This window comes from Mesoplodon densirostris, chromosome 10 (assembly GCF_025265405.1).
Source record: "Mesoplodon densirostris isolate mMesDen1 chromosome 10, mMesDen1 primary haplotype, whole genome shotgun sequence".
Taxonomy (NCBI): Eukaryota; Metazoa; Chordata; class Mammalia; order Artiodactyla; family Ziphiidae; genus Mesoplodon; species Mesoplodon densirostris.
The window spans coordinates 109,372,730-109,398,414 of NC_082670.1; positions in this window are offsets into that span (position 1 = coordinate 109,372,730).

Sequence of the window (25,685 nt, forward strand, 5' to 3'; positions counted from 1 at the left end):
TAGGAGGTGGGGCCTTTGGGAGGTGATGAGCTGATGAGGGTGGAGCCTCGTGGGTGGGATTAGTGCCTTGGTAAGAGACCACAGAGGGCTAGCTCATGCTCTTGCCACACCGGTGAGGACACAAGAGGTCAGCTGTCTGCAACCCAGAAAAGGGCCCTCCCCAGGACCCGACCGTGCCAGCATCCTGACCTCAGACTTCCAACCTCCAGACCTGTGAGCAGTAAATTTCTGTTGCTTATAAACCACCCAGCCTGTGGTACTTTGTTGTTGTAGCTTGAATGGACTAAGACATCTTGCTTTTTTCCTTTTTTAAAAAAATGTAAACATTTTATTATTTTTTACATTGTCACTGGTAGAAGCAGTAATAGGTCAGTAGAATCAGAATTTCTCTTGAACACATTGCCTCAGTTTAACCCTATTTTTTAAATACATTTTATTTATTTATTTATTTATTTATTTATGTCTGTGTCGGGTCTTCGTTGCGGCGAGCGGGGGCTACTCTTCATTGCGGTGCGCAGGCTTCTCACTGCGGTGGCTTCTCTTGTTGTGGAGTACGGGCTATAGACATGTGGGCTCAGTAGTTTTGGCACACGGGCTCAGTAGTTGTGGCTCACTGTCTCTAGAGCACAGACTCAGTAGTTGTGGTGCACGGGCTTAGTTGTTCTGCAGCATGTGGGATCTTCCTGGACCAGGGCTCGAACCCGTGTCCCTTGCATTGGCAGGCGGATTCTTAAACCACTGTGCCACCAGGGAAGTCCCTAACCCTCTTTTATATAACTCAAGTTATTTCCCTTCAAAGCATCTTATTTTTCTTCTCCAACTTTTATTTGAAAAATTTCAAATCCACCCCCAAAGTTAAAAGAATAATACAGTGAAAAATTATACACCGTGTCCCAACTCACTGATTGTTAACATTTTGCCACATTTTATTTTACAGTCTCTTTCTTCACGTATACTTACATACACACATTCACATTTAAAAAATCATTTGAAAGTAAATTTCAGTTATCATGATATTGCACCTCTAGATACATCAGCATGTATTTCCTAAGAGAAAGGGCATGAGTCTACTTAACCATCACGAGATTCTCTGTCAACGAATTTAACATTGACACACACTATTATTTAATGTGTAGTTTATATTCAATTTTTCCCAGTTGTTACAACAATGTCTTTTACAGGTTTTCCTGATGGAAGATTTCAAATGTTTGTGTTCATTAGTTACACTTCTTCACATCCTTTAAGCAAGAATAGTTCCCTCTCCTTTGTGTGCACATGTGCATGTGTGCATGTGTGTGTTCCATGGCATTGATATTTTTGAGTCCAGGCCAGTTGTTTTCTAAAATGTCCCTTGATATGAGTTTGTCCGCATTTCTTCATGATTAAATTCAGATCACGCATTTTTGGTAGGAACATCATAGAGGTGATGATTCTCTGTCCCCAGTGCAATGCAGTAGGTGGACATGATGTCACTTTGTCCCTTTATCACACCTGTTAGGATTGATCACCTGGCTAATGCATCATTAGAAACATGCCCATGTCTCTTTACAAGAAACTAGGTGTTTTGGTTTTTTTTTTTTTTTTTTTTGAGGTACGCAGGCCTCTCAGTGCTGTGGCCTCTCCCGTTGCAGAGCACAGGCTCCGGACGCGCAGGCTCAGTGGCCATGGCTCACGGGCCCAGCCGCTCCGCGGCATGTGGGGTCTTCCCAGACCGGGGCGCAAACCCGTGTCCCCTGCATCGGCAGGTGGACTCTCAACCGCTGCGCCACCAGGGAAGCCCAGAAACTAGGTTTTTAAATCCTTTCTTGGGGTGTAGTTTCTATCTAAGTGTTCTGCACATAGTAACTGACAGCGGGTGTCCTCAGTTCGAAGGAAAGCAGACGTTTGTCGAGCTTCCTCTGTGGGTCAGTTCTAGTACCTCATTTAATTTGGCCACGGGGAGTCATTATTATCCCCATTCTACAGGTGATGTAGTTGAAGCCAAGCAAGGTGAGTCATTTGTCCCAAGTAGCACACTAAGTGATACACTGGGATTCCAACCCAAGACAGTGTTGACATCAGCGTCATTGCCCACCGCCACCCCCCCAGCTCTGTTCCTGTCTCCTTAGCCTGGGGACACGAGCTCATGACTTGCCACTATAAACTTGGGCAGTGGATACATGCCAGAGGTTCAAAAGGGTCCTTTGAAACAGTGTCCGAATTTGTGCTTACAAAGCACGTGAGTGGGTCAGCACTCATTCATTACTCACTGACATTGAATAACCGCTCACATCCTGAAAATTCTAGTTTTGAGGAATCGAAAAATCAGTGTCGAGCCAGCATGTCAGAATAAGTCAAGCAGAAAATGCAAGGCTGTTGCATCCGTTTCTCCCCCAGAGCATTGCAGAGCTCTCTGGTACAGCGAGCACGGCAGCTGACGGCCCCTGCAGGCTCCACCCTCCCCTTCCTGCTCCTGGAAACAGGACCTCCACATTGAACTTGGCCCCCGGTTGCCCATACAGCCGCCCAGAGCAAGAACTACATTTCCCAGGCTTCCTTGCAGCTGGGTTCTCCCTGTGAGCAGTATGTGCAGTTTCCAGGTGTTCCCAGAGAGGGAAGTCGTTTGTCCTCCTCTGCCCCCTTCCAGCCAGAATGTAGAATGTGAGTACATAAAAGTGGCAGAGGGGTGGATAGGGAGTGCCCGGAGGGTGTGCTGTCACTGCAGCGGTGGAGAGGTTAGAGTGCAGGAGCGGAGGGGGCGGGTACGGGGCGCAGGGGCTCAGCCTTGTTGGACCATGTGGACAAGGACCAGGTTTGGCATGTGGAAGGAGCCTGGGTCTCTGACAGAGAAGACTTGCCGCCAGCCCTGGACCTCTCATGCTCATATTATTATATGAGAGAGAAAGTTTGTTTGATTGATTTTATTCAGTTTTTCATTTTAGAAAGTTTTAGATTTACAGGAAATTTGGGAAGATAGTGCAAAGAGTTCCCATATTCTCCGCATCCTGTTTGCCCTCTTGCTAACATCTCACGTTAGAATAGTACGCTTGTTACGATGAATGAATGCTGACACACTTCTATTAACTAAAGTGCATACTTTACTCAGATTGTCTTAGTGTTTCCCCAGTGTCCTTTTTCGGTCCTAGAGCCACGTCCACGACACCACATTACATTCAATCAAGTCTCCTTAGGTTCCTTGTGGCTGTGACAGTTTCTCAGACTTTCTTTTAAAATATTTTTATTTTTAAAGCCATTTTTATCTGGGGACATATTTTTGAAGACAGACTGAACCCACGTCCAACAGACTAACACCGAGGCCGCCGTCAACTTCATCTCCCCCCACTTTCCGTCCTCCTTTCGCCCTGCAGGTCTCTAAGGACGCGCAAACTTCCCCACACATGCTTCTGCTTGTGTGTCTTGTACGTGGTCTTCCTCGGCTCTCATCTGCCTGGTAAACTCCTACTCACTCTACGGTACCCCACTCAGACATCCTCTCCTCCAGAAGCCTGCTTGGACCCCCATCTCTCGCCAGCCAGGCGTCATTATATCCCTTCTTTGAGCCCATAGTAAAGTGTCCAAACCTCTGTTATACTTAACCTCGTGGCACCATAATTATTTTCTCACATGTGGATCTCTAGAACTAGACTGTGGTTTTCTGGGAGTCAGGGACCATATTTTATTCATTTTTTTGTATCCCTAAAAACAAATTTGTAACAGGCACATAAAGATCTTTGGTGAATGGATGAATGACCTCAGATGATGTAATTACATGTATGCCCATAAATCCTCATCTTAAAATTGTTTCCTTTGGGCTTCCCTGGTGGCGCAGTGGTTGGGAGTCCGCCTGCCGATGCAGGGGACATGGGTTCGTGCCCCGGTGCGGGAGGATCCCACATGCCGCGGAGCGGCTGGGTCTGTGAGCCATGGCCGCTGAGCCTGCGCGTCCGGAGCCTGTGCTCCGCAACGGGAGAGGCCCCAGCAGTGAGAGGCCCGCGTACCGCAAAAAAAAAAAAAAAAAAAAAAATTGTTTCCTTTTTTAAAAAAATTATTTTTTTATACAGCATGTTCTTATTAGTTATCTGTTTTATACATATTAGTGTATACATGTCAATCCCAATCTCCCAGTTCATCCCACCACCACCACTACCACCTTCCCCGCCGTTTTCCCCCCTTGGTGTCCATACATTGTTCTCTACATCTGTGCCTCTATTTCTGCCCTGCAGACTGGTTCATCTGTACCATTTTTCTAGGTTCCACATACATGCGTTAATATACGATATTTGTTTTTCTCTTTCTGACTTACTTCACTCTGTATGACAGTCTCTGTGTCCATCCACGTCTCTACAAGTGATCCAGTCTCATTCCTTTTTATGGCTGAGTAATAGTCCATTGTATATACGTACCACACCTCCTTTATCCATTTGTCTGTCGATGGACATTTAGGTTGCTTCCATGACCTGGCTATTGTAAATAGTGCTGCAGTGAACATTGGGGTGCATGTGTCTTTTTCATTTATGGTTTTCTCTGGGTATATGCCCAGTAGTGGAATTGCTGGGTCATATGGTAATTCTGTTTTTAGGTTTTTAAGGAACCTCCATACGGTTCTGCATGGTGGCTGTATAAATTCAAATTCCCACCAACAGTGCAAGAGGGTTCCCTTTTCTCCACACCCTCTTTGGCATTTGTTGTTTGTAGATTTTCTGATCATGCCCATTCTAACTGGTGTGAGGTGATACTTCATAGTAGTTTTGGTTTGCATTTCTCTAATAATTAGTGACGTTGAGCAGCTTTGCATGTGCCTCTTGCCCATCTCTATGTCTTCTTTGGAGAAATGTCTATTTACGTCTTCTGCCCATTTTTTTTATTGGGTTGTTTGTTTTTTTAATATTGAGCTGGGCTTCCCTGGTGGCGCAGTGGTTAAGAATCCGCCTGCCAGTGCAGGGGCCACGGGTTCGAGCCCTGGTCCTGGAAGATCCCATATGCCACAGAGCCACTAGGCCCCTGTGCCACAACTACTGAGCCTGCGATCTAGAGCCCGCAAGCTACAGCTACTGAGCCCATGTGCCACAACTGCTGAAGCCCATGCACCTAGAGCCTGTGCTCTGCAGCAAGAGAAGCCACTGCAATGAGAAGCCCGTGCACTGCAACAAAGAATAGCCCCCGCACGCCACAACTAGAGAAAGCCCACGCACAGAAACAAAGACCCAGTGCAGCCAAAAATAAATAAGTTAATTAAAAATACATATTGAGCTATATGAGCTGTTTGTGTATTTTGGAGGTTAATCCTTTGTCCATTGATTCGTTTGCAAATATTTTCTCCCATTCTGATGGTTGTCTTTTTGTCTTGTTTATAGTTTCCTTTGCTGTGCAAAAGCTTTTAAGTTTCATAAGGTCCCATTTGTTTATTTTTGTTTTCATTTCCATTACTCTATGAGGTGGATCAAAAAAGATCTTGCTGTGATTTATGTCAAAGAGTGTGCAACCTATGTTTTCCTCTAAGAATTTTATTATGTCCTGTCTTACATTTAGGTCTTTAATCCATTTTGAGTTTATTTTTGTGTATGGTGTTAGGGAGTGTTCTAATTTCATTCTTTTACATGTAGTTGTCCAGTTTTCCCAGCACCACTTATTGAAGAGACTGTCTTTTCTCCCTTGTATATCCTTGCCTCCTTTGTCATAGATTAGTTGACCATAGGTGCGTGGGTTTATCTCTGGGCTCTCTATCCTGTTCCATTGATCTGTATTTCTGTTTTTGTGCCAGTAACATATTGTCTTGATTACTGTAGCTTTGTAGTATAGTCTTAAGTCAGGGAGCCTGATTCCTCCAGTTCCGTTTTTTCCCCTCACAATTGCTTTGGCTATTCGGGGTCTTTTGTGTCTCCATACATATTTTAAGATTTTTTTGTTCTAGTTCTGTAAAAAATGCCATTGGTAATTTGATAGGGATTGCATTGAATCTGTAGATTGCTTTGGGTAATATAGTCATTTTCACAGTATTGATTCTTCCAATCCAAGAATATGGTATATCTGTCCATCTGTTTGTGTCATCTTTTTTTTTTTTTTTTTTGCGGTATGCGGGCCTCTCACTGTTGTGGCCTCTCCCGTTGCGGAGCACAGGCTCCGGATGCGCAGGCCCAGCGGCCATGGCTCATGGGCCCAGCCGCTCCGCGGCATATGGGATCCTCCCAGATCGGGGCACGAACCCGTATCCCCTGCATCGGCAGGCGGACTCTCAACCACTGCGCCACCAGGGAGGCCCTGTTTGTGTCATCTTTGATTTCTTTCATCAGTGTCTTATAGTTTTCTGAGTACAGGTCTTTTACCTCTGTAGTAGGTTTATTCCTAGGTATTTTCTTCTTTTTGTTGCAGTGGTGAATGGGGTTGTTTCCTTAATTTCTCTTTCTGATCTTTCATTGTTAGTGTATAGGAATGCAAGAGATTTCTGTGCATTAATTTTGTATCCTGCGACTATACCAAATTCATTGATTAGTTCTAGCAGTTTTCTGGTGGCATTTTTAGGATTATCTATATATAGCCTCATGTCATCTGCAAACAGTGACCTTTTTACTTCTTCTTTTCCAATTTGTATTCCTTTTATTTCTTTTTCTTCTCTGATTGCCGTGGCTAGGACTTCCATAACTATGTTGAATAATAGTGGTGAGAGTGGACATCCTTGTCTTGTTCCTGATCTTAGAGGAAATGCTTTCAGTTTTTCACCATTGAGGACGATGTTGGCTGTGGGTTTGTCATATATGGCCTTTATTATGCTGAGGTAGGTTCCCTCTTTGCCCACTTTCTGGAGAGTTTTTATCATAAATCGGCGTTGAATTTTGTCAAAAGCTTTTTCTGCATCTATTGAGATGATCATTTGATTTTATCCTTCAATTTGTTAATATGGTGTGTCACATTGATTGATTTGCATATACTGAAGAATCCTTGCATCCCTGGGATAAATCCCACTTGATACATGGTGAATGATGCTGTTAATGTATTGTTGGATTCTGTTTGCTAGTATTTTGTTGAGGATTTTTGCATCTATATTCATCAGTGATATTGGCCTGTAATTTTCTGTTTTTGTAGTATCTTTTTCTGGTTTTGGTATCAGGATGATGTTGGCCTCATGGAATGAGTTTAGGAGTGTTCCTTCCTCTGCAATTTTTTGGAAGAGTTTGAGAAGGATGAGTGTTAGCTCTTCTCTAAATGTTTGATAGAATTCACCTGTGAAGCCATCTGGTCCTGGACTTTTTGTTTGTTGGAAGATTTTTAATCACCGTTTCAATTTCATTACTTGTGATTGGTCTGTTCATATTTTCTATTCCTGGTTCAGTCTTGGAGCGTTATATCTAAGAATTTGTCCACTTCTTCCAGGTTGTCCATTTTATTGGCATAGAGTTGCTTGTAGTAGTCTCTTATGATGCTTTGTGTTTCTGCAGTGTCCGTTGTAACTTCTCCTTTTTCATTTCTAATTTTATTTTTATCTATTTATTTTTAAAATATATTTTTTTAATTTTTGGCTGCATGGGGTCTTTCTTGCTGTGTGCGGGCTTTCTCTAGTTGTGGCGAGCGGGGGCTACTGTTCGTTGCAGTGCGCGGGCTTCTCATCACGGTGGCTTCTCTTGTTGCGGAGCACAGACTCTAGGTGCGCAGGCTTCAGTTGTTGTGGCAGGCGGGCTCAGTAGTTGTGGCTCTCAGACTCTACAGCGCCTGCTCAGTAGTTGCGTTGCATGGGCTTAGTTGCTCCATGGCATGTGGGATCTTCCCAGACCAGGGCTCGAACCTCTGTCCCCTGCATTGGCAGGCGGATTCTTAACCTCTGCACCACCAGGGAAACCCGTCTAATTTTATTGATTTGAGTCCTCTCCCTCTTTTTATTGATGAGACTGGCTAAAGGTTTATCAATTATGTTTATCTTCTCAAAGAACCAGCTTTTAGTTTTATTGATCTTTGCTGTTGTTTTCTTTGTTTCTATTTCATTTATTTCTGCTCTGATCTTTATGATTCCTTTCCTTCTAGTAACTTTGGGTTTTGTTTGTTCTTCTTTCTCTAGTTCCTTTAGGTATACAGTTAGATTACTTATTTGAGATTTTTCTTGTTTCTTGAGGTAGGATTGTATGCTGTAAACTTCTGTCTTAGAGATGGTTTTGCTGCATCCCACAGATTTTGGATTTTCGTGTTTTCGTTGTCATTTGTCTTTAGGTATTTTTTGAATCCCGCCTTGATTTCTTCAGTGATATATGTTGGTTATTTAGTAACATATTGTTTAGTTTCTATGTGTTTGTGTTTTTTACATTTCTTTCCCTGTAATTTATTTCTAATCTCATAGTGTTGTGGTCGGCAAGGACGCTTGATATGATTTCAGTTGTCTTAAATTTACCAAGGCTTGATTTGTAGCCCAAGATGTGATCTATCCTGAAGAATGTTCCATGTGCACTTGAGAAGAAAGTGTAATCTGCTGATTTCGGATGGAATGTCCTATAAATATCAATTAAATCTATCTGGTCTGTTGTGTCATTTAAAGGTTGTGTTTCCTTATAAATTTTCTGTCTGGATGATCTGTCCATTGGTGTAATTGAGGTGTTAAAGGGTGTGTTATGTCGGTTTCCTTTTTTTTTTAATTTTATTTTTATTTAATTTTATTTATTTTTGGCTGTGTTTTTTTGGATCTTTGTTGCTGCTTGCAGGCTTTCTCTAGTTGCGGCTAACAGGGGCTACTCTTCCTTTGGGTATGCAGGCTTTTCATTGCAGTGGTTTCTCTTGTTGCAGAGCACAGGCTCTAGGTGCGTGAGCATCAGTAGTTGTGGCACACAGGCCCAGTTGCTCTGCGGCATGTGGAATCTTCCCAGACCAGAGATCAAACCCATGTCCCCTGCATTGGAAGGAGGATTCTTAACCACTGTGCCACAAGGGAAGTCCATCGATTTCCTCTTTTATAGCTGTTAGCATTTGCCTTATGTATTGAGGTGCTCCTATGTTGGGTGCCTATATATTTATAATTGTTATATCTTCTTGGATTGATCCCTTGATGATTATGTAATGTCCTTCCTTGTCTCTTGTACCAGTCTTTATTTTAAAGTCTATTTTATATGATATGAGTATTGCTACTCCAGCTTTCTTTTGATTTCCATTTGCATGGAGTATCTTTTTCCATCCCCTCACTTTCAGTCTGAATGTGTCTCTAGGTCTGAAGTTGGTGTCTTGTAGACAGCGTATATATGGGTCTTGTTTTTGTACCCATTCAGCGAGCCTGTGTCTTTTGGTTGGAGCATTAATCCATTCACATTTAAGGTAATTATTGATAAGTATGTTCCTGTTACCATTTTCTTAATTGTTTGGGGTTTGTTTTTGTAGACCATTTTCTTCTCTTGTGTTTCCCACTTAGAGAAGTTCTTTTAGTAGTTGTTGCAGAGCTGTTGTGGTGGTGCTTAATTCACTTAGCTTTTGCTTGTCTATAAAGCTTTAGATTTCTCCAGCAAATCTGAATGAGATCCTTGCCAGGTAGAGTAATCTTGGTTGTAGGTTCTTCCCTTTCATCGCTTTAATTATATCGTGCCACTGCCTTCTGGCTTGTACAGTTTCTGCTGAGAAATCAGCTGTTAACCTTATGGGAGTTCCCTTGTATGTTATTTGTCATTTCCCCTTTGTTGCTTTTAATAATTTTTCTTTGCGTTTCATTTTTGTCAGTTTGATTACTGTGTGTCTTGGTGTGTTTCTCCTTGGGTTTATCCTGCCTGGGACTTTCTGCACTTCCTGGACTTGGGTGGCTATTTCTTTTCCCATGTTAGGGAAGTTTTCAACTACAATCTCTTCACATATTTTCTTGGATTCTTTCTCTGTCTCTTCTCCTTCTGGGACCCCTATAATGCGAATGTTGGTGCGTTTAATGTTGTCCCAGAGGTCTCTTAGGCTGTCTTCATTTCTTTTCATTCTTTTTTCTTTATTCTGTTCCGCAGCAGTGAATTCCACCATTCTGTCTTCCAGGTCACTTCTCCATTCTTCTGCCTCATTTATTCTGCTATTGATTCCTTTTAGTGTATTTTTCATTTCAGTTACTGTATTATTCATCTCTGCTTGTTTGTTCTTTAATTCTTCTAGATGTTTGTTCCTTAATTCTTCTAGGTCTTTGTTAAACATTTCTTGCATCTTCTCGATCTTTGCCTCCATTCTTTTTCCGAGGTCCTGGATCATCTTCACTATCATTCTGAATTCTTTTTCTGGAAGGTTGCCTATCTCCACTTCACTTAGTTGTTTTTCTGGGGTTTTATCTTATTCCTTCATCTGGTACATAGTCCTCTGCCTTTTCATTTTGTCTGTCTTTCTGTGAATGTGGTTTTTGTTCCACAGGCTGCAGAATTGTCATTCTTCTTGCTTCTGCTGTCTGCCCTCTGGTGGATGAGGCTATCTAAGAGGGTTGTTCAAGCTTCCTGATGGGAGGGACTGGTGGTGGGTAGAGCTGGGTGTTGCTCTGGTGGGCAGAGCTCAGTAAAACTTTAATCCACTTGTCTGCTTGTGGGTGGGGCTGAGTTCCCTCCCAGTTGGTTGTTGGGCCTGAGGCGACCCAGCACTGGAGCCTGCAGGCCCTTTGGTGGGGCTAATGGCGGACTCTGGGAGGGCTCCTGCCAAGGAGTACTTCCCAGAATTTCTGCTGCCAGTGTTCTTGTCCCTGCAGTGAGCCAGAGCCACCCCTCGCCTCTGCAGGAGACCCTCCAACACTAGCAGGTAGGTCTGGTTCAGTCTTCTGTGGGGTCAGTGCTCCTTCCCCCTGGGTCCTGATGTGCATACTCCTTTGTGTGTGCCCTCCAAGAGTGGAGTCTCTGTTTCCCCCAGTCCTGTTGAAGTCCTGCAATCAACTCCTGCTAGCCTTCAAAGTCTGATTCTCTGGGAATTCCTCCTCCCATTGCTGGACCCTCAGGTTGGGAAGCCTGACGTGGGGCTCAGAACCTTCATTCCAGTGGGTGGACTTCTGTGGTATAATCGTTCTCCAGTTTGTGAGTCACGCACCCAGTGGTTATGGGATTTGATTTTATGGTGATTGCGCCCCTCCTACCGTCTCATTGTGGCTTCTGCTTTGTCTTTGGATGTGGGGTATCTTTTCTGGTGAGTTCCAGTGTCTTCCTGTCGATGATTGTGCAGTACTTAGTTGTGATTCTGGTGTTCTTGCAAGAGGGAGTGAGTGAGTGCACGTCCTTCTACTCCGCCAGCTTGAACCAATCTCAGTGTTTCCTTTTATGCAAAGACACCACTTGTGAATAGCACACCCATCCGTCCTGCAGAAGTTCATTGAGCATCAATGTAGTAGTACATAATTCATAAGCCAGGGACCGATTACATATTGCCTGAAAGCCTGCATTACAGTTCGCCAGGCCTCCTTTGCTGAGCCACCCTGCACGTGGGCTCCCTGCCCTGGTGCTGCGGTGACTGCAGAATGTTAAATCAATGCCCTTGTTCCCAGCGATCTGGGCTGCAGTGCTAGCAGTTTCCAGAAGGTGCTGGGGCGGCTCAGAGCATTTTCCTGCCCTGGAACCCTGCAGAGTTCAGGGCTTTTCAGGCAAGTGAGTTCTATTCCAGTGGGTGTCATGTTTTGCTTTTCTTTCATTCTGTGCCAAATATCATAGCAACACTAGCAGCTCTGCAGGTGTGCTTTGTACTAATTTTGTACTGATGCTAATACTGGTGTTAAAATGATTTTTTCTTCTCTAGAAATGTAATTTTAGCATTTTCTAGGTTTCGACATGCGATGTGTGTGACAAGTCTTGGAGCTGTCCCATATTAATGGCACTCAGCTGGGACTGGATGCTTCTTTACACAGTGGCCTCTGTGTTCTCAAATCTAGCCTGCATTTTGTTTCTGCAGAGATTTATCTTAGATATCCTTAGCTTGTAAAAGTCCTAAAATTATACTCAAACAGTTCTACTGCCCAACTTTATCCACCAAGCTGTGGATTTTAAAATTTATTTGAGAACATGGATTCCATTCTCTGAGTGTGCAGTAATAAAGCATATAGAATACATATGTATTATGTGCTTGTGTGCTCATTTTCCGTCTCCTTCAGACAGAATATAAGCTCCAGTAAGAGACCTGGTCTGTTTTATTCTGGCTGTATCCCCAGCACTGGCATATAGGAAGTGCTCAGTAATTCTGCAGAATGACTTTGAGTGGGTGGCATCTCTCCTCACGTAGATGTCTTTGCTGCCTCAGCAGCTGCTCCTAGTTGGGTGTGCCTGCCTGGGGCTGGGACGCAGAGGCTGGTTCTCAGTGCTTGTCCCCTCCTGTCCTCACTGCTGATCCTTCCTTTCCTGCCCAGGCATCTGGCGCCTTTCTGACCCCCAGGCCTTTGCTCTCTCAGCTGCTACCCCACACGGCTCCCTGTGATGAGATTGTTTTTCTTTCCCTTTCTTCCACCTGTCCTTTCAGGGTAATTAGATTAATTTTTCCATAAAATGGGCTCTTCCAAATGCAGTAACTATTTTGGAAAAGAATTAAGGTTATTTCCAAACACATTTTAAGATCTAACCAAGAAGAGAGCAAATCAGGACAGGGGATTAGTTAAGCAGACAAGGAAGGGCGTTGGCATCCTATGTAACGATGTCGTCAGGGGGCAAGGAATTGCGAGAGAGTGAGGACAGAGGGAGAGGATGCAGTGAACACAGGGTCCCGCCAACGAGTGACTGAAGCCTGAACTGTGCACCAGGCGCTCTCCTAGACGCCAAAGTCCATACTCTCACAGGACATTCATCCTAGATCACTGCTGTCCAGTAGAAACAGGACAAAAATCACAAATGCAAGCCCCATGTGGAAGTTAAACTTGTCTAGTGGGCACATTGACAGAGTCAGAAGACGTAAATGAAATTGATTTCAATATCAAATTGTGGGTAACCCAATATATTGAGTTAATCCAAAATGTATTGTTTCAACATGTAATCAATATAAAAATTACTGGTGAGATCCTTTACCTTCTCTCTTTATGCTGAGTCTTCAAAATCCAGTGTGTGTTTTACACTTGTAGCACTCCTCAGTTCAGACCCGCCGAACCCGAAGTGTGGCTAGAGGTTACCATGCTGGACGGTGGTGTCCTAGACAGTAAACAAATAAAGACAAAGATATACTAAGTATTAATGCATTTATAAATAATATAATTTTAGTATTGAGTACTGTGACCTATTATGAAGTACTCAGAATAGTGAGGGTGTTGTGAAGGAAGCAGAAGTAGGTTGGGCGATAGAGGATCAGGGGCTACTTGGTTGGGGGGGCAGGGGGGCCTGTCTGGAGCTGACACCCGAGCAGAGCCTGAGAGAGTGAGGGACAGTCCTGCTAATAAGGTTGGACAGCACAGGGCTTCCGGGGTGGAGGACCCACAGGAGCAAAGGCCCTGAGTCAGGACCAGTGGGTGCGTTCAAGGTGGCAGGTGTCTTAGGCCTTAACCCTTAAAGGCAGCCGTGTGTCTGTCTTCTGTCAGTTTCCCTGAGGGTTTCTTTGTACAGCAACTGCCATGAATCCTCTGTGATTGGACACGGGGACACCTTGTCTGGGGTTTGAGAGCGTCACATGCCCACGCACCTGCTTAAAGGCATTTTCTCCCTGCAGGTGTCACAAGTCACCGACATGCCCGTTGAATGTATCTGTTCCACACGTATCACAGTCCTGCTTTAAAGGGTTATAAATGTGCCTCGGCCTTTCTCTAGGATCAGATGTTTGCAGGGGTTTTCCTCTCCATTAACAGAGGAGGGCAGCTCTTGTCTGCGCTGCTGACCAGCTCAAGTCCCCGCACCCTGGACACACACTGGCGTTTGCAGCGCTGCCACCACCACGCCCCCGCCCCCGCCTGTGCATCCCTGCAAGGCTGAGTTTCTGCTGCAGCGCCTTCTGCTCTCCCTGTGGACCCCTCGGTGTTTACCGGTGTGTTCCCCCTTCCCCAGCCCCTTCCCTTGCAGCGCCCTTCCGCTCCAGCCCCGGAAGCTCTGAGCTTGCCTGCTGGCCTCTGGGGTTGGGAGGCGGGGGTGCTGTTGTCACTTCCTCTGCCGAGCAGGTTCTGACCCGTGCTCAGGAGGCCACCAAGTCATGCTTGTCACCCTCGGGAAGTGATTTAAGGTCTTAACTGGGCCATGCGCTCCCCCATCTGGGTTCCTGTTACAACAGGTGTGGGGCTGCTGCCTATGTGAAAACAACTTCTTTTGACCCCAAAAAAGAAACTCTAAATGTTACCACCCCTGTAATAGCTTTGCCTGACCGGTGGCTCCCTTCCGACCCAGGCTGCCCTCTCCCCGATCTGACGTAGCGGTGCTCCTTCACCCCTGCGCCGGGTAAGGGCTGCGGTGATCCCGCCGACGGTTCTGGGTTAATCTCTAAATAAGCTCAGGAGAGTTTTAACTTAGAGAGAGAACCACACGTTGTTTTCAGCATTTTTGAACTTGGTCCTCGTGGTCGCTTCAGGTGCAAGGGTGTCTGGGAAATGTCTGGTGGTTGCCGTGAGCTGGCAGTCTTTGCACAAATGTGGGTATAAAACGTCCTGTGCATCACAGGTGCACCGTGGGTGAGCCAGGTGGTCTGAAAACTGAAACAAGTGTATTGGCTCGGCCAAAAGGTTCGTCGATTAGTGAACACGGTGTTCAATACAGTTCTTGGTGAAACTGAAAAATCTTTTATTTTTACTTAAAACCAAATGAATTTTTTTTGCTAACCCAATACTTGTTCTCAGGGGGACACTCTGCCTTTTCGGTTACTTTGCCAAAGAGTTGAAATCCCAGCATCTGAGAGTCAGGAGGGACATGAGAGGTCTTGGCTTTCTGGTGGTTTCTTTTTTTACATCTAGATCTCTGACCCCTTTGTAATTTGTTCTTATGTATGGTGTGAGCTGCAGATCTGGTGTTATCTTTTTTCTAACAACTAATCAGTTTATTTGTTAAAAAGTCCTTCTTTGCCCCAATGACTTGAGACACCACCTTTATCAAATGCCATATTCCTACATGTGCCTGGCTCTATTTTTGGACTTTCTGTTCTTTTCCACGGATCCTTCAGTCATTTGTGTGCCGACACCACACTGTCTGAAAAGCTTGCTTCAGCATCCGGTCAGGCGTTCTCACCTGTCAGGCATTAAATTCGAGTCTTGCATTTTTAAGGTTAAGAGCTTTCGTATCAATTGTCTAACTTCACAAAGAAGCTTGTTGCTATTTTTATTGGGATTGTTTAAACTTCATAAATTAATTTAAGGAAAACTTAATTTTACGATGATGCCATTCTGTCTAAGGACAAGGAATGTCTTTTCATTTGTTCACATCTATTTTCCATGTCTTTCGAAGGTGTTTAATGTAGGTTTTGCATATTTCTTACTAAGTTTATTCCTAAATATCTTATCTTCTTTGTTATTATTATAAAAGGGATTTTATCTTCCTAATGTCCTCTGAGATATATATTTAAGGCTGTTGATTTCTGTGTGCTAATTTTATCTTTTGTGCATTGCTTTATTGCAGACTAGTGGTTGTAATAAAATTAGTTCTATTCCACATTATTGGTTCATAATTAGAAATACATGAACAAAACAGATACAATCTCACCAAGTCTTCTATGGCTAAACAATTAAACTGTCTATGTGCTAATTTTAGAGCCTGTCTTACAGTTTTGTTTTGTTTTGTTAAAAAAAATCAGCATTTTTCAACCTAAGAGCCACCTAAGGAACATTTTCAAGTAGGGATGCTGAGGCTCCCTCCCCTGTCCGAGGTTGCAGAGAAGGTCAGGAAAGGAGGGGACTTCTGGTGGCACTGTGCTCCCCTGGTCAGAGCCCGCTGATTAAGACGCAGAATGTGAGGAGCTCAGATCCACGAGTCAGAGAGAGTGGGGCTGGGCCGAGTAGTGGGTTCACCCGCTGCGAGTGATTGCATTTCCCCAGGAGAAGGAGGAAAGAACCACCTCTCAGCAGTGGGTATCGGGGCGTCCACATGCAAGACGCAGAGACAGTTTGCATGGAAAGGGCAGCAGGCCCAGAGGCTGGGCAGAGCTGAGCACTAGCCGGGAGGCCAGGGCTCCCGAGGGTCGGAGAAGTGGGTACCTCGGAGTGAGCCCCAAAGGGGATGACGACGGTGACTGTAGACCCCCGTGGTTACTTATTTACTTATTTACAGGTTTGTGTTTGAACTTCAGGTGCAGAGGGCTGGGCCGAGAGTACCCTCATTTCCTGCTACTTACCACGCCTGGTTGTTTCTTCTTGCATTTTATGTACATCTTTCTTCTTTACTTATTATTTTATTGTTCGCTCTTTGTTTATTATTTGTATTATTTCTTTCTCTCGTTTATCATTTTCTGTATCTCTGCATCCCTCTCCCGATTCTCCTTCCAAGCAGATACAACTTTTCTATTCTGAGTCTGTAGCTCATGACTGCAGGATGTGTTTGGGGTGCCTGTGTTTTCAGTACATACACATGGGCGTAGGGTATAGATTTCTGTCTGGTTTTCACTTTCTTTACTAAGTGCTCTGCAGGCGCTTCTGTTCCTTTGGGTGTGTCTGGCCATTGCTTTGAATTCTGCATAAGCTTCTGTGATTGGTCCACTGCCCCAGCAACGGCGCTCGGGGGCATGGACGGCTGCCCACAAAGGGTTGCGCTGCCCCCTCTGGAGCTGTGTGAGAATGGGACTGGGAGGTGCTGGCCGGGGGTGCGAGGCTGTCCACTCCCACCAGCCGGGTGCAGCTCTCCTGCAGCCCCTTCCTGAGCCCAGCCTTCTCTCGTCGCCAGGCTGACCCAAGCTTGTACAGAGTGATGTGTCGATGTTATTTAGTTGTGCGTTTCTCTGATTACTGATGATTTTGAGCATCTCTTTGATACACTTATTAGCTTTTTGGTATTCTGTTTCTGTAAATCCCCTGTTTATATTCTCTGCCCACTGTTTCCCTCTTAGGTCAGTTGACTTTTTCTTGTTGATTTTCAAGAGTTCCTTGTGCCTTCTATAAATGAATCCCTAACTTGTCTTTGGTAAATCTCTCCACCTTTTCCTTGTCTTCCCCTATTTGTCCTTGGTGTCCTTGGTGGAAAGGAAATCCTTCATTTTGATGTAATCAAATTCTTTTGTTTTTGTCTTATGGTTTGTATTTTTAAAATTTGCTTTAAGATGCCTTCCCTACACCTAGGGTAACAAAGACATTCTCTGGTATTTTCTTTTAAAGTCTGTCTTTCACTTTTGGGTCTATAATTCGTGTGGTATTAGGTAGAAATTCAGCTTTATTTTCCAGTACTATTTACTAAACCGTCTGCCACCTCTAGTTCTTGCTCTTTTGTGGAGAGAAATTGGTGATTCGACTACATTCATATCAGGGTTGAAAATATAATTAATTGTACTCAATGTCCCTTAATTTAAGCCACTCATTCTGCTCTTTTGGTTCTTCTTAATGAACCCCTTTGTTTTTTGGTTTTTTTTTTTTTTTGTGGTACGCGGGCCTCTCACTGCTGTGGCCTCTCCCGTTGCGGAGCACAGGCTCCGGACGCGCAGGTTCAGCGGCCATGGCTCACGGTCCCAGCAGCTCCGCGGCATGTAGGATCCTCCCGGACTGGGGCATAAACCTGTGTCCCCTGCATCGGCAGGAGGACTCCCAACCACTGCGCCACCAGGGAAGCCCTGAATCCCTTTCTTTTAAAAGCTTCAAGCCCTTTTAGATGTTGAGAGGTTAACAACTGGATCCTGGTAGACTAGGGTTGCCAGATTTAGCAATTAAAAATACAGGATGGGGCCTCCCTGGTGGCGCAAGTGGTTGAGAGTCCGCCTGCCGATGCAGGGGATACGGGTTCGTGCCCCGGTCTGGGAGGATCCCATATGCCGCGGAGCGGCTGGGCCCGTGAGCCATGGCCGCTGAGCCTGCGCGTCCGGAGCCTGTGCTCCGCAACGGGGGAGGCCACAACAGTGAGAGGCCCGCATACCGCAAAAAAAAAAAAAAAAAAAAAAAAAAAATACAGGATGCAAAACAATTCCATTTGAATTTCATATAAACAATGAGTAAAAACAGAAATTTTACTAAAAATTGAAAAATATTCCCTGGTGGTGCAGTGGTTAAGAATCCGCCTGCCAATGCAGGGAACATGGGTTGGAGCCCTAGTCTGGGAAGATCCCATTTGCCGCGGAGCAGCTAAGCGTGTGCGGCACAACTACTGAGCCCGTGTGCCACAGCTCCTGAGCCTGCGTGTCTGTAAAATGGGGCTAATGATAAGAGCTCCTCGTTCCTAAGGTTATGGTGAGTGTTACATAGGCCTGTAGACACAAAATAGCAACCCAGAGCCTAAGTAGTGAGTGTCATCAGGTATTACCATCCCTATACATGACTTAATTTCCATCCCCTGGGTGATGAGGTCCTGGGGACTCAGGAGAAACACAAGATTATTTGCACGGTATCTCCACAAAGTCTCCTGCAGGTGAAGAGGCTAGTCTTCTAGGCTCTGCATTTTATTTTATTTTATTGGCCGCACCACACAATTTGCGGGATCTCAGTTCCCTGACCAGGGATTGAACCCACGCCCTCGGCAGTGAAAGCGCGGAGTCCTAACCATTGGACTGCCAGGGAATTCCCTAGGATCTGCATGTTAGTCCTTCAAAAAAATAAGTGAATAAAATTCAACTAAATGCAGAGTTGGCTATCTCCATTTGCCATTAGACAATCTTATTAAGGGACAGGAATCCTAGAAATATGTCTGTATCTGTGTTTTGGAGATTATTTGGTGCCACAGACTAAATGTTTGTGCCCCGCACACCACCCCCCAAGTTTGTATGTTGCAATATATCCCCCAACGTGATGGTATTAGAAGCTGGGGCCAGGGACTTCCCTGGCTGTCCAGTGGTTAGGGCTCTGTGCTTCTACTGCAGGGCCCATGTGCCACAACTACTGAAGCCTGCACGCCTAGATCCCATGCTCCGCAGCAAAAGAGCCACCGCAGTGAGAAGCCCACACACCGCAACGAAGAGTAGCCCCCACTCGCCGCAACTAGAGAAAGCCTGTGCTCAGCAACAAAGACCCAACACAGCCAAAAATAAATAAATAAATAAATAAATGGGAGGGGGGAAAAAAGGTCTTTGATTGCAAACAACGGAAATCAAATCTGGCTAACTTAAGCCAAAAGGGCCTTTATTGGAGCCCTGTTGGATCCACTCACAGGATGCACCAGAGCCTGGAAGCTTGGAAACCACAGATCAGGGCCCACGACTGCACCAGGCATCCTGCAGCAGGAACCAACTCCTCCCCGCCCCCCCAGCTACCATGCCCAGAAAGCATGGGTGTGAGTGAGCTCTGCCTGTACCTTCCATCCCATGTCACTCTGTGTGAGGGTCAGGGAGCCTCCAGTGGCCTTCCTTGGGCCCTGGGCCAACCCTTGTCTGGAGGGAGGCACACACGTTGATTGACAGTGGCCCCAAGAATTTACACAGTGGTGGAGAATTCCTTAAAAGGAAATATAACTGTTGCTGGAAAGAGAAAGTGTTGCTTGGTGGTCAAAAAACAAATCAGAGAAAACAGATGTCCACAGAGACCTCTTGTGGATTTGAAGGAAATGAGTGGGGGACGGTCTGACACTGCCTGTGGCAGCATGTGGGTGAGGGACCTCGAGCATCATAATCCCTGGTTTCCAACTGCTGTTCATACCTGAAACACTGAGAATCCACTGGGGATGAAAGCAGATGATGTAAGTTGTACCCAAGATGCAAAAGGAGCAGCCCGGGCCCTGGTTCTGTACTGGACCGCCAACTTGCTGTGCAACCTTGGGCAAGTCACCTCACCCCTCTGGTCTCAGTTTCATCTACAAAATGATGGCTTTAGAATGGATGATGTCTAGGACAGCTTTCAGCTGTAAAATCCTTCCTCAAGCTCACCAGTTTTGCTTGACGTACAGGGAAGTGTACATTTAACATTGTATATGGTAACACGATTTCCTAAGACACAGGTTCTCAGGTGTGTGGTATTTACAAAGGCAATTTGGAGGGGAGAGTTGATGCTGTTTTACTACTACTACTAATGATAATAAAATAATACAGCTCACACATAAAGTATTTACTGTATGCCCAGCATTGTTCTCAGCATTTTAATGTGTCAGTTCATTTAGTCTTCACAGCCATTCTGTGAAGCAGATAATATTACCACATCCCTTTTACTGATGAGGACACTGAGGCACAGAGAGGTTAAGTAACTTGCTCAAGGGCACAGAGCCTGAAAGTCCAAGAGCTGATTAAGACCCCAGGGTCTATGCCCACAACAAACCTCTCTGACCAAAATCAGCCAAATAAAAACAGACCAGAAAATATACTGTTGTTTAGAAATGCTGTACACCATGCCTTCCTCCAGACTTGCCTCTAGTGTCTGGAAATGTCCATACATCTGCAGCACTTTCTGCAGTTACTCAACCGTCATTGGACTTTCCCTGCCTGAACATAACCATGACCTCATTTGCCTTCAGAGGCCAACCTTCAGCACTAGGGCAGTGGCATCTATTTCAAGAGAAGTTGAAAAAACATTTTTTAAATAAAAATAGATTGTGTGACCCACCACTGTTACTTGCTAGCGGAGTCCGTTTTACTTGTACTTAGAGTGACCCTGACGGAATATTTTTCGGCGTGTGTAACTTTAACTGCTCCATTAACCAGATTAGTCAGTGGAAGCGTTTCTCCTTTACTGCTGAGTGCAAATCTCATTACAGTGATTGGGCCCGGTTACTAATTGCTGACATTCTGGACTTGCCAAATGCTTTTAAACGGGGTGGCATGTGGGTGGGAACCTGCGTTTTCATCTTTGTGCATTTGACTGGACTTAATGGCCTTTCCCAGTAGGCCTGGCCCTGGTGCTTAAATACATAGCAAAAATAGCCCTCCACAGATGACTTTCTGAGAATGACCTTGGAGACCCTCTGTGCTGACTGTTATTCTGACCCGCAGGAGGCTGAAGCCTAGCAGCAAGGTCTCGGGCTGGCGTGGACGGAGCCTGAACCGGGACGTGGTGTCGGCAGGTGGGGGCAGAGCGCCTCCACCCGGGGGCTCCTCCCTGGGCGTCCCTGACTCACTCACGGCCACACCACTGACATTGTAGCTTCGCCGTGTCTGTGGACCACGTGCTCTGTATTTACTTCACTGTCTTTCTTTACATCAGCTGGTGTTAAGTTTCATTTATTTTAAAGGTTTCTTTAAATAGAAAATGAACTCTTGCCAGAAATTTAAGGTAACCCTACAAATAAGTGAATGAAGACAAAGCCAAGTGGTTAACTTCTAGGGACGCGAAGTTGCCTTTCTCAGAAAGGGAGATGAGTGAGCCTTTACGGATGCGTAAAAACCTAACGAAGAGTTTTCCTCAGGAAGATGCAGGAACTGAAGGGGATTTTCCCACGACGCAGCTGAGTGGCACTTAACCCCTGCCTGTGAACACCTGCATCCATCCTCCCCAGAAACCTCTGCCCACGTGCCAGTCTGTAGGAGAGGAAAGGACATGGGGTGTGGACAGATGGGGTTCAGGGGCTGCTTCTGCCTCCCCAGTGTGGGCCGTGGCCAAGGAAAGGCAGTGCAGTTTCCTCAGCTGTCAAATTCCCCCTGTTAATTTAACCCCCTGTTTTGATTCCAGTGGATTTAACTGCTGTGGGAACCACACTAAAAGGACTAAAATTCCACTGTCTGTCTTTCCTGCACAACTCTCAGTGGTCAAGGAAAGGCAGGGACGTGCCTTGAGCGCCATGCCGCCCTGCTGGTGTAACCACCCTTGGTGACGCCGACAGCCATGTCCTCGGGAAGACTCAGTGGAGGCTGAGTCACCTCAGGAGTTTCTCTGCACTCACACACGTCTTAGGACTTCCACGTGCATTTAACACCCAGCAGCCCTTTCTCAACCATGGCCGTTAGTGGCCCCAAGTCTCCTATGCAGGAAGAATTGATGAAGAAGGAACTTAAGACTTTATTGGAAAAATAAAGAAAGGGGGCCAAGGCAGAAGTGATATTAGGAATTTTTTAAACACATTTCAATAAGACAGAACAACAGAATCAATATACACTGTCATAGCAACCCTAGGATTTTTTTTTAATGACCTTTTTAGTTACAGCTTTGGGTACATCCTATTAACCTATTAACCATCCTGTTCGTTCTGTCATCTGTAAATGCTTTTTTGTAGATAGTGTATACAGTACAGTGTTCCCTTTTCCTTCCTCCATCCAAATTTTCAGTGATTTTAAAAAACGTTTAGACTTGGAACTGTTGAATCCCACCTCCCAGGTCCCGCAGTGATGCCGGAGAAAGGAACCTGTGAGTGTGGAGGAAGGCACATGTTATGGGGGACCTGCTGTATCACGAGTCACCCCAGGACTTAGGGCTTCAAACAGCCGCCATCTATTCAGCTTATGATTCTGGGGGCTGGACTCAGCCAGTGGCAATGGATGTTGGTCCCGGCCAGGCTCCCTCAGGCACCGTGGGCAGCTGCAGGTGAGCAGGGCACAGCTGCTTCTGGACCGGCTGCTTGTGAGCTGCGGAGCCTCTGTTTTCTCCGCATGCTCATCCTCCCTGTGCCTTGATAGTGGCTCCATCGAGCTGTCCAGGCGGGTTGACACAGCAGAGGGAAGGGAGAGGAAGTATGGCAGGCCTCTTGCAGTGGCTTGGAACAGGCTTAGAATGAGCACAGCGTCATTTCCACCACATTCTATTGTCCAGAGCAAGTCGTGGAGCCAGTCCAGATTCAAGGCAGGGGAGCTGGACTCCATCTCTCCATGGGAAGAGCTGCACAGTCACCAGTGCAGATGGCGTGGGGACTGAGTGGCCCTTCACAGGGGCTGTTGATGCAACAAACCTCGACACCTGCTGAGCAGCAGTTTCACGGGCCCTGTCCTCAACACCCACGCCCAGCAGCTGGTCCTGCCTCTTTAAGGAACCACTAGAAATTCAGTTACTCTCACTCCTGTTTGGTGCCCTTGCATCTTAGCTCCTCCCTTCCTCCTCATAGATGTTTCCGGCATTTCCCACTCTCCTCAGACCTCAGAGTGGGTCTGGAAGATCACTCGAGAACCTGCAGGGCGGTTACCTCTGGGGACAGGAGTGGGAAGGAGACTCACCATTCACCAATAACTTTTTGGTTCTTGCTGGCATTTTTCACAAGCACGTATATTACCTTAACTTAGAAATCGTGAGGTTTTATTGTACCGGGTGCTGTGCTAAGTACTTGACCTGCGCTGTTCTATTCAGCCCTGTGAACTAGAAAGTAATCGTAATCATCCTCACTGTAGAGGCACAGAGAGGGTAAACCACCCGCCCAAGATCATGTCGCCGAAGTCAGCACAGCTGGGCTCTGCGTCCAGGCTGCCCGGCCCCCAAACCCATCGACTTCACCACTGTGCTCTTCTGACCTTTCTTCACAGAAAATATCCTGAGACGGTGGCCTCCACGTGCTGCCTCACGCCCTTCCGCTCACTTCATAATGCAGTTCGGGCTGTGTTCTGCCCTGATAACCATGAGCTGGGTTCTCTCCAAGGTCACAGGTGACCTCCTTGTCATCAAGTGTGTTGTGCACACCACAGTCCTCTTGACTGACTTCTGGACAGTAGTATTAGACTCTGTTGGTCCTTTTTTCTTACCATATGCTCTACCTTTGGATTCTGAGATCACACCCTCCAGATCATCTTCCTCTGTCTCCATCACCTTTGCAAACTCCCCTCCCCTCCCCTCCCCATCCTCCCCTCCCCTCCCCCATCCTCCCCCCCTCCCCCATCCTCCCCTCCCCTCCCCCATCCTCCCCTCCCCATCCTCCCCTCCCCTCCCCCATCCTCCCGTTCCCCTCCCCCTCCCCTCCCCCTTCTTCCTTCCCCTCCCCCTCCCCCTCCTCCGTCTTCCTTCCCCTCCCCCTCCCCCTTGTCCACATTTCCTGGACAAGTTACTCCATTCTCATGACCTCAATTACCAATTATTTCCAAATGTCTGAGTCTCATTCTGCACCTGCTACTTCCCATCAGGCCTCTCCTTGGATGTCCCATAGAACTCAAAATGTCTAGAATTACATGTCACGCCACCATCAACACCTACTCCCCCTCCTTTATGTTCCAACCCAGTAAAATAGACCAGAAACCTTAGGATTGGAGTTTTGGGAGGTGGGCATGGCAGAGGGGCTGGCAGATGGGCACATACATGCACCACCTGAAATAAAAAGCCCAAGAGATGGGTTCAAAGGCAGAATGGAGGTGACAGAGGAAAGAATTAGTGAACTGGAGGATAGGACACTAGAAATTACCCAGTCTGGACAACAAAGAGGAAACAGACCAGAAAAAAGTGAGCAGACCCTCAGGGACCTATGGGAATATAATGAAAGATCTAACGTTCGTATCATCAGAGTCCCAAAGAGAGAGGAGAAAAGATGGTGGGGCTGAAAAAGGAACAGAAGAAATAATGGCCGAAAATGTCCTAGATTTGGCAAGAGACATAAAGCTATGAATCCAAGAAGATGAACAAACTTCAGATGGTATATACTCTAAGAAATCCATGCTAAGACACATCATCATCAAACTTCTGAGAACTAAAGTCAAAGAAAAATCTTCAAAGCAGCAAGAGAGAAATGACATGTTGCCTGTAAGGGAAAAACAATTTGAATGACAGTAGATATCTCTTCAGATTCCATGAGGCCAGAAGAGAGTGGCAAAACCTGTTTCAAGTGCTGAAGGAAAAGAACTATTAACCAGAATCCTATATCCAGCAAACATATCCTTCAGTAATGAAGGGGAAATCAAGACATTCTCAAATGAAGGAAAATAAAGAGAAATTTTTTCCAGCAGACCTATCCTCAAAAAATGGCTAAAGTAAGTTCTCTAAACAGAAAGAAAATGATAAATTGATCCTTGAAATACCAGGAAGGAAAAAAGAACATGGTGAGCAAAAATACATGGAAATAAAATAGGTTTTACTTTTCCTCTCGAGTTTTCTAAATTATATCTGATGGTCAAAGCAAAAATTATAACACAGTCTGATGTGTTTCTCAAAGTACCTAGAGGAAATATTTGACAAATTTAGTATAAATGGGGGAGAGTGAAGGGACATAAGGAGATGGTAGGTTTTTATAGTTCTTTAGAACTGGTAAAATGACATCAGTGAACCATGATATATGTGTACATATATGTATATATATGTAATATACATGCAATATATATATTCTCTCTATATATATTTGCAATACTAGAGCAACCACTAAAAGTCTATACAAAGAAATACACTCAAACACAGTACAGATAAATAAACATGTATAGAATTATAAAAAGATCCTGTTCCAGTAACCCACAGGAAGGCAAGAAAAAGAAAACAGAAAAAGGAAAAAGAAATAACAGAAAACAAATAAAATGGTGGACTTAAGCCCTCACTTAACAATCGTTACAGTAAATGTTCTAAGTATACCAATTAAAAGACAGAGGGCCTCCCTGGTGGCGCAAGTGGTTGAGAGTCCGCCTGCCGATGCAGGGGATACGGGTTCGTGCCCCGGTCTGGGGGGATCCCATGTGCCGCGGAGCGGCTGGGCCCGTGAGCCATGGCCGCTGGGCCTGCGCGTCCGGAGCCTGCGCGTCCGGAGCCTGTGCTCCGCGACGGGGGAGGCCGCGACAGTGAGAGGCCCGCATACCGCAAAAAAAAAAAAAAAAAAAAATAAAATAAAATAAAAGACAGAGATTGGCAGAATTAATTTTTTAAATGAACCAACTATACGTTGCCTACAAGAAACTCACTCCAGATATGATAGTCTATATGGAAA